General features: G+C 47.9%; 1 long non-coding RNA gene across 1 annotated transcript; it reads left to right on the forward strand.

Moving 5' to 3' along the window:
• Positions 1 to 801: 801 nt before the first annotated feature.
• Positions 802 to 4388, forward strand: LOC129853094 (uncharacterized). The gene is made up of 4 exons (XR_008759081.1): positions 802 to 2335; positions 2435 to 2519; positions 2737 to 2825; positions 3211 to 4388. It is a non-coding gene; the product is annotated as an uncharacterized LOC129853094 (long non-coding RNA).
• Positions 4389 to 8459: the final 4071 nt, after the last annotated feature.

Here is an 8459-nt window from a genome sequence, read left to right on the forward strand (position 1 = left end):
TGTATGTGTCTAGCTGTGTCTATGTTGGGTGTAGTTCTAGGAAAGTCTATGGTGGCCGGAATGGGTTCTCAATTAGAGACAGCTGATTTCGGTTGTCTCTAATTGGGAGCCATATTTAAGGCTGCCATAGGCTTTAGCTGTTTGTGGGTCATTGTTTGTGTATCTGTATAGTTCGACGTAAGTAGTTTGTGTGTGCACTTACGTTTGAAGTTTTCACGATCGTTTGTTGTTTTCGTTAGTGTTGTATAAGTGTGTAGTGTTCATCTTCGTCGTTGCTATTAAAAAAGAAGATGTATTCAAATCATGTTGCGCCTTGGTCCTCTCGTTCATGTCAACACGATCGTGACAGACGGAACCCGGGCCGGGGCAGGTTGGCAACTCAAACCGCATCCTCTGTGAGAAGGAGACACAAAATAAGCAGATCGACTCATGGAAACAGAACGACTCATGGAAGCATACTCCCAGGAGAGCACGAGAGGGGGGAGAATGTGACGGTCCAAAGGTTTATGATGCATTGAAACAGACAACCGACTATGAGCATGGAATGTGTTTGCGGAAAGGTCTGCAAGAATGGCCTTAAGGTTCATCAGTCCCGGATGAAATGTTTGGAGGGGGAAGCAGGGGCACACCGCTCAGGTAGCGAACCTGGTGAGACGCAGGAGGAGCCAGGCCCACAGTCACCCTACCTCACAGACCCTGGCGCCTCCACATGGTTCTACTAGATCCGGCAGGCTACACTATCCTGCTAGTGTCCCGTAAAATCATTTGGGTATTTTTAAATGTGGTCACCATAATCCCAAACAAAAAATAGTCCAAGAGAATTGACCAGTTCGGGATCCTCTTCTTACTAAGTGTCAAAGGGAAGATTTTCTTCAGCATTGTAGCTAGGCGGCTGGCAGACCTCCTCTCCAACAACAGCTACATTGACACTTCAGTGCAAAAATTAGGCATCCAAAACGTTTCTGGTTGTCTGGAGCACACAGGAGTGGTGACCTAGCTCATCAGCAATGCGTGAGAGAACAAGGGAGAACTGGCTGTGCTCTGGCTACAGATTGACAAGCTGGTGCAGTATACAATTACCAAACACCATGTCCCAGGCAAAGTGGCATTCCTCATTCTGGTCTACTACGGACGGTTCAGCATGAGAATCGCCTGCGCTTCAACATCGCAGGAACACCGATCCCAACCATCTCAGAAAAGCCAGTGAACACCTTGCCTGAAAGATCCAGGCCACCTGTCAGGAGCTGGAGAGCTGGCTGAAAGCGGTTCGCTGGTCAGGACTGCCCGGCCATTTCAAGGTGTGGATGTAGCAGCATGGCATCCTCCTGAGGATACTCTGGTCTCTGCTCATCTACGACGTCCCCATCTCTACTGTTGAGAATGTGGCGAGGAATGTTGCAAAAATGTAAAAATCTTCCCAGAGTGAAATAGTTCCCAATCGTTCTGATTGTGTTCTGATTTTGACATCATGTTGTTAAATTTCTCACATCATGTGTATGCACTTGCAGATATCTCTCAGGATCCAAACAACCAGTTTTTTTTTACTGTTGTTATAAATTAAGATTAGTATTTGCCTTTGTTATATATAATGTACTATGTTTTCTCGTTCTATATGGTTGAGGAGTGCCCAGAGTGTCAAATCTATGATCACATGAAAAAGCGGGCCGTTGTGATGCATTACATCGATGTTAGACATGCATGGTCTGCCATGGGCATCAATCTAATAGGCCTTTTTGAGAAGAGAACCGCAGCTGGTAACCAGTATGCCCTAACCATGACTGACCTCTTCAGCAAATGGGTGATTGCTGAACCACTGGAGGGCAAATCGGGAACAGAGAATGCTTCAATAGTCATCAATAAACTTCTTGATTTTGGACTTGTGGGACAAGAAGTTTATTTCACCTTTATTTAACTAGGCAAGTCAGTTAAGAACAAATTATTATTTACAATGACAGCCTACACCGGCCAGACCCTAACCAGGACAACGCAGGGCCAACTGTGCGCTGCCCTATGGGACTCCCGGTTGTGATACATCCCGGGATCGAACCAGAGTCTGTAGTGACACCTCTCGCACTGTGATGCAGTGCCTTAGACCGCTGCCCCACTCAGGAGTATCATCACTGACCGGGGAGTTGAGTTTGTAAGCGATGTACCTAGTCTTACAGTCACTGATGTCAAACATTGGTCATGAAAAGGCTAACACTTTCGAATCATAACCATACAAGTGCTATGTTTGTCACTTTTTCATTTTCAGCTCAACAGATCCATAATAGACATAAGGTTTGCCCAGCTAGACACCAATACGGAGCTAGTAGCAGAAATGGACACCAAAGATGTGAGTATACAAATATATTAGAAGTGTAGTAATTAATGTAATGTCTGTAACACAAACATCTCCCCTGGTACACAACAGAGTAACACTTTCTCTCAATAGGTGAAAACACTTCCCGTGTGTACATTCATATCCTGGTTGTGCAGTTGGACTAACAGCAGACATGTCCATGTCTTGTTACCTGAAGGTATGAAATGCAGATTGACTGAACTTAATTACTTTACCTTCTTCCTCGGTCCGTGAGAGCTGATACTGAGAAAGGGGACCATTACATCCTTTAGGTGGGTGTCCACTTAATGATTTATGCGACATGTTGAAGACCAAAGACTAATTTAATGTCATGTCATTTAATGTCATGTTAATGTCATGTCATGAAATACGCATGTATTTAATATATTCGACAGGTCTTTGATGGTCCGTCCAAGCAGATCAGAGTGTACAACTCAAAAGGCTCCCGCCAAGGCATCAGGTCAGAGGGTCTGGACTTGCTGAGGTACCTCAACCCTCTCCATACTTCAATTCCAAAACACATGGGAAATCGTGGTTGTGGTATATTAACCCTTTACACTAGTGGGAATTGGCTGATACAGATATGGCTATATTGAAATGTTTCTTACAGAAGAAATATGAAATGCATATGCATAACCAGGGTAGCAATTGAAAGAGAACAGTTTGGAAAAGTATTAGACAAAGATGAGGACACAACAATAAGAGAAGCAGAAATATTAACAAAATCTGAAAATACTCTGGATATAATCAGTAACATAGTAAGACTATTTCTGGGGTAGGTATGTGCAACATGAGACAAAAACATTTACAGACAACAAAACATTTGCTAAAGTTGCAGGGTACATAACAAAATACTGTATTTATTGCAGCAATGCCTTCCGGGAATGTATGGGATCTGAGTGAATCATAAAGGCGCCGGAGAGGATGGCTGCCGTTTTACGGGCTGCGAACCAACTGTGTGCTATTTTTAATTTTTTTGCATCGTTTGAAACTCATTTCATACATATTGTTGCTGCTACCGTCTCTTATGACCGAAAATAGCTTCTGGATATCAGAACAGCGATTACTCACCTCGAACTGGACAAAGATATTTCTTTAATGCGTCTGACGCAAAGGACATACTGCTTCTCCGAGACCAGGCCCAATATCCCTGTCATTCACGTGAAGAAAATACGGAAATGCAGGGGGCGGAGATCGGGTGCCTTGTGAGAATTCGTTGGCGAGTGGGCAACCCGCCTCTACGCTCTCCATCCCAAACTATCCTACCAACGGGACATTAAAAACGGTAATATCTTATGTTTTACCGAGACGTGGCTGAACGACGACACAGATAATATACAGTTGGCTGGGTTTTCCGTGCATCGGCAGAACAGAACAGCTACGTCTGGTAAGATGAGGGGTGGGGGTGTCTATTTGTGAATGACAGCTGGTGCGCAATGTCTAAAATGTTCAAGGTATTGCTCGCCTGAGGTAGAGTACCTCATGATAAGCTGTAGACCACACTATCTACCAAGATGCTGGCACTTAGAAATGTCCTTGTTTTGAAAAAAACACATTTTGCCCATTAAAATAACATCAAATTGATCAGAAATACAGTGTAGACATAGTCATTTACAACATTAACAATCTTAGCTTGAAACAGTGTCACGACTTCCGCTGAAGTCGGCTCCTCTCCTTGTTCGGGCGACGTTCGGCGGTCGACGTCACCGGCTTTCTAGCCATCGCCGCTTCATTTCTCATTATTCCATTTGTTTTGTCTAGTTTCATACACACCTGGTTTTCATTCCATAATCAACTGCATGTATTTAGTACTCTGTTCCCCTCCATGTCTTTGTGTGAAATTGTTTATTGTTGAGGGTGGTATTTGTTACGTGTATTTTTCCAGCCGTTGCAGTTTTGTTTTTGACCGTGTTTTGGCACTTGTTTATTTGTTATGTGCTGTATATTATTTACCGGTATTAAAGTGCTCCTGTTATTATACTCGGCTCTCCTGCGTTTGACTTCGCCTCCATACACCTCGCCTAACAGAATTTCACACCTACTATGGAGTCAGCAGGAGTAGTTACCCTGGTAAAAGGAGTCGATTTTATTGACAGAGCGCTAGCCTTAGTTTAGGGATCCCTATTATTCCTGTAGTTAGACCTTTCCTGGTTCACGCTCTAGATAGTCGACCATTAGGAGCCGGGCTAATCAGGGAAGTCACCATCTCTTTGGGCATGGTAATGCAGGGAGGTCACGAGGAGAAAATCAGTCTCTTCCTCATTGACTCTCCTGCGTACTAGGCTTTCCCTGGTTAGCTTATGATAATCCCACTATCTCCTGACAACAGAAAACTCTCACGGGGTGGTCGCGAGAGTGCTCGGGGAGGTGTGTAGGGGTTGCCGTTGGTGCTACCACGGTGCAAAAACCAGACCAGGTCTCCACCGTGCACATCCCCCCCAGAATATGCCGATTTGGCTCTCGCCTTCTGTAAAAAGAAGGCGACTCAATTACCACATCATCGACGGGGGGATTGTACGATAAATCTCCTGGCAGACACTGCGCTTCCCAGGAGTCACGTGTATCCCCTGTCGCAAGCGGAGACGATGGCTATGGATACATATGTCTCTAAATCCTTGCAATTGGGTACATTCGCCCCTCTACCTCACCCGCCTCCTCGTGTTTCTTTTTTGTGAGAGGTCTCAATCAGATCACGGTGAAGTACAGTTACCCGCTACCTCTTATCGCCATGGTGACTGAGTCAATGCATGGGGTGCGCTTCTTCACGAAACTGGATCTCAGGAGTGCATATAAGCTGGTGCGTATCTGTGAGGGAGATGAGTGAAAGACATATTTTAGTAACACCACAGGGCATTATGAGTACCTCGTCATGCTGTACGGGTTGATGAATGCTCCATCAGTTTTCCAAGCCTTTGTAGACGAGATTTTCAGGGACCTGCACGGGCAGGGTGTAGTGGTGTATATCGATGACATTCTGATATACTCCGCTACACGCGCCAAGCATGTGTCCTTGGTGCGCAGGGTACTTGGACGACTGTTGGAGCATGACCTGTACGTCAAGGCTGAGAAATGCCTGTTCTTCCAGCAGGTCGTCTCCTTCCTAGGGTATCGCATTTCCACATCAGGGGTGGAGATAGATTGTGACCGCATTGCAGCCGTGCTTAATTGGCCGACCGCCACCACGTTACAGGAGGTGCAGCGATTTTTAAGGTTTGCCAATTACTACCGGAGATTTATCCAGGGTTTTGGTCAGGTAGCAGCTCTCATTACCTCACTGCTAAAGGGGGGCCCTGTAAGGTTGCAGTGGTCGTCTGAGGCGGACAGGGCTTTTGGGAAGCTAAGGGCTCTGTTTACCTCGGCTCCCGTGCTGGCCCATCCGGATCCCTCTTTGGCATTCATAGTGGAGGTGGACGCGTCCGAGGCTGGGATAGGAGCCGTGCTCTCACAGCGCTCGAGTACGCCACCGAAACTCCGCCCCTGTACTTTCTTCTCGAAGAAGCTCAGCCCGGCGGAGCATAACTATGATGTGGGGGATCGGGAGTTGTTGGCTGTAGTCAAAGCGTTGAAGGCGTGGAGACATTGGCTTGAGGGGGCTAAACACCCTTTTCTCATCTGGACTGACCACCGCAGCCTGGAGTACATCCGGGCAGCGAGGAGATTGAACCCCCGTCAGGCAAGGTGGGCCATGTTTTTCACTCGTTTTGTTTTCACCCTTTCGTACAGACCAGGTTCCCAGAACGGTAAGGCAGACGCACTGTCCCGGCTGTATGACACAGAGGAGCGGTCCATGGATCCCACTCCCATACTCCCCGCCTCTTGATTGGTGGCGCCGGTAGTGTGGTAGCTGGATGCGGACATTGAGTGGGCGTTACGTGCAGAGCCATTCCCACTCAGTGTCCAGCTGGGCGTCTGTAAGTTCCGTCTGCTGTCCGCGACCGCATGATCTCTTGAGCTCACACATCACCCTCCTCTGGTCATCCTGGGATTGGTCGTACGGTGCACTGTCTTAGTGAGAAGTACTGGTGGCCCACTTTGGCTAAAGATGTGAGAGTTTATGTTTCCTCCTGCTCGGTGTGCGCCCAGTGTAAGGTTCCTAGGCACCTGCCCAGAGGTAAGTTATAACCCTTACCCATTCCACAACGGCCATGGTCACACCTGTCGGTGGATTTCATAACCGATCTTCCACCTTCACAGGGTAACACCATGTTCCTGGTCATTGTGGATCGTTTTTCTAAGTCCTGTCGTCTCCTCCCTTTGCCCGGCCTCCCTACGGCCATACAAACTGCGGAGGCTTTGTTTACTCACGTCTTCTGGTACTATGGGGTGCCTGAGGATATAGTGTCTGATCGAGGTCCCCAGTTCACATCGAGGGTCTGGAGGGCGTTCATGGAACGTCTGGGGGTCTCGGTTAGCCTTACCTCAGGTTTTCACCCCGAGAGTACTGGGCAGGTGGAGAGAGTAAACCAGGACGCGGGTAAGTTTCTGAGGACCTATTGCCAGGACCGGCCGGGGGAGTGGGCAGCGTTTGTAACCTAGGGCAGAGATGGCCCAGAATTCGCTCCGTCACTCCTCTACTAACCTCTCTCCCTTCCAGTGTGTGTTGGGTTATCAGCCAGTTCTGGCTCCTTGGCATCAGAGTCAGAAGCTCCTGCGGTTGATGACTGGTTCCGGCGTGCGGAGGAGACATGGGACGCCGCCAATGTCCATCTTCAGCGCGCCGTGCTGCGCCAGAAGGTTGGCGCAGACCGTCACCGCAGTGAGGCTCCGGTGTTCGCACCAGGGGACCGGGCCCGGCTCTCGACCTGAAACCTGCCCCTCCGCCTGCCCTGTCGGAAGCTGGGTCCGCGGTTTGTGGGACCATTTAAAGTTCTGAGGAGAGTGAACGAGGTATGTTACAGGTTACAGCTTCCTCCCGATTACCGCATTAACCCCTCGTTCCATGTGTCTCTCCTCAGGCCGGTGGTGGCTGGTCCGCTTCAGGAAGAGGAGGTGCGGGAGGTTCCCCCACTCCCTCTGGACATCGAGGGGGCCCCGGCGTACTCCGTTAGATCCATCCTGGATTCGAGACGTCGGGCGGGGGGCCTTCAGTACCTCATGGACAGGGAGTGGTATGGTCCGGAGGAGAGATGCTGGGTTCCGGAGGAGGACGTGTTGGACCCTTCTATGCTGTGGGACTTCCACCGTCTCCGTCCGGATCGCCCTGCACCTCGCCCTCCGGGTCGTCCCCGAGGCCGGTGTCTGCGCGCCGCTGGAGCCGCGCGTCAAGGGGAGGGGTACTGTCACGACTTCCACTGAAGTCGGCTCCTCTCCTTGTTCAGGCAGCGTTCGGCGGTCGACGTCACCGGCTTTCTAGCCATCGCCGCTCCATTTCTCATTATTCCAATTGTTTTGTCTAGTTTCATACACACCTGAATTTCAAACTCAGATTAAACCACAAAAGTCCAGAGAGGTTTTCCTATGCCTCGCAAAGAAGAGCATATATATATATATATTGGTGGGTGGGTAAAAGAAAAAGCAGACATTGAATATCCCTTTGAGCATAGTGAAGTTATTAATTACTCTTTGGATGGTGTATCAATACACCCAGTCACGACAAAGATACAGCGGAGAGGAAGGAAACCGCACAGGGATTTCCCCATGAGGCCAATGCTGACTTTAAAACAGCTGAAGAGTTGTCGACAGCATCCGGTGAAATTGGAGGGCGCGCAATTCAAATAAATATTTGTAATATTAAACATTCATGAACATACAAGTTTCTTATACCATTTAAAAGCTTCAATTCTTCTTAATCTAACTGCATTGTCCGATTTACAATAGGCTTTACAGCGAAAGCATACCATGCGATTGTCTGAGGACGGTGCCCCACGTTAACATTTATTTCAACCAACACAGGTTTCACAAAATCACAAATAGCGATTATATAAATCACTTACTTTTGAAAATCTTCCTCTGTTTGCAATCCCAAGGGTCCCAGTTACAACATGAATGGTCGTTTTGTTAGATAAAATCCTTCTTTATATCCCAAAAAGAAAATTTAGTTGGGGCCATCGATTTCAGTAATCCACTCGTTCAACATGCAGACAAAGGAATCCAAAAAGCTACCGCTAAACTTCGTCCA

Source organism: Salvelinus fontinalis, chromosome 1, assembly GCF_029448725.1.
Source record: "Salvelinus fontinalis isolate EN_2023a chromosome 1, ASM2944872v1, whole genome shotgun sequence".
Lineage (NCBI taxonomy): Eukaryota > Metazoa > Chordata > Actinopteri > Salmoniformes > Salmonidae > Salvelinus > Salvelinus fontinalis.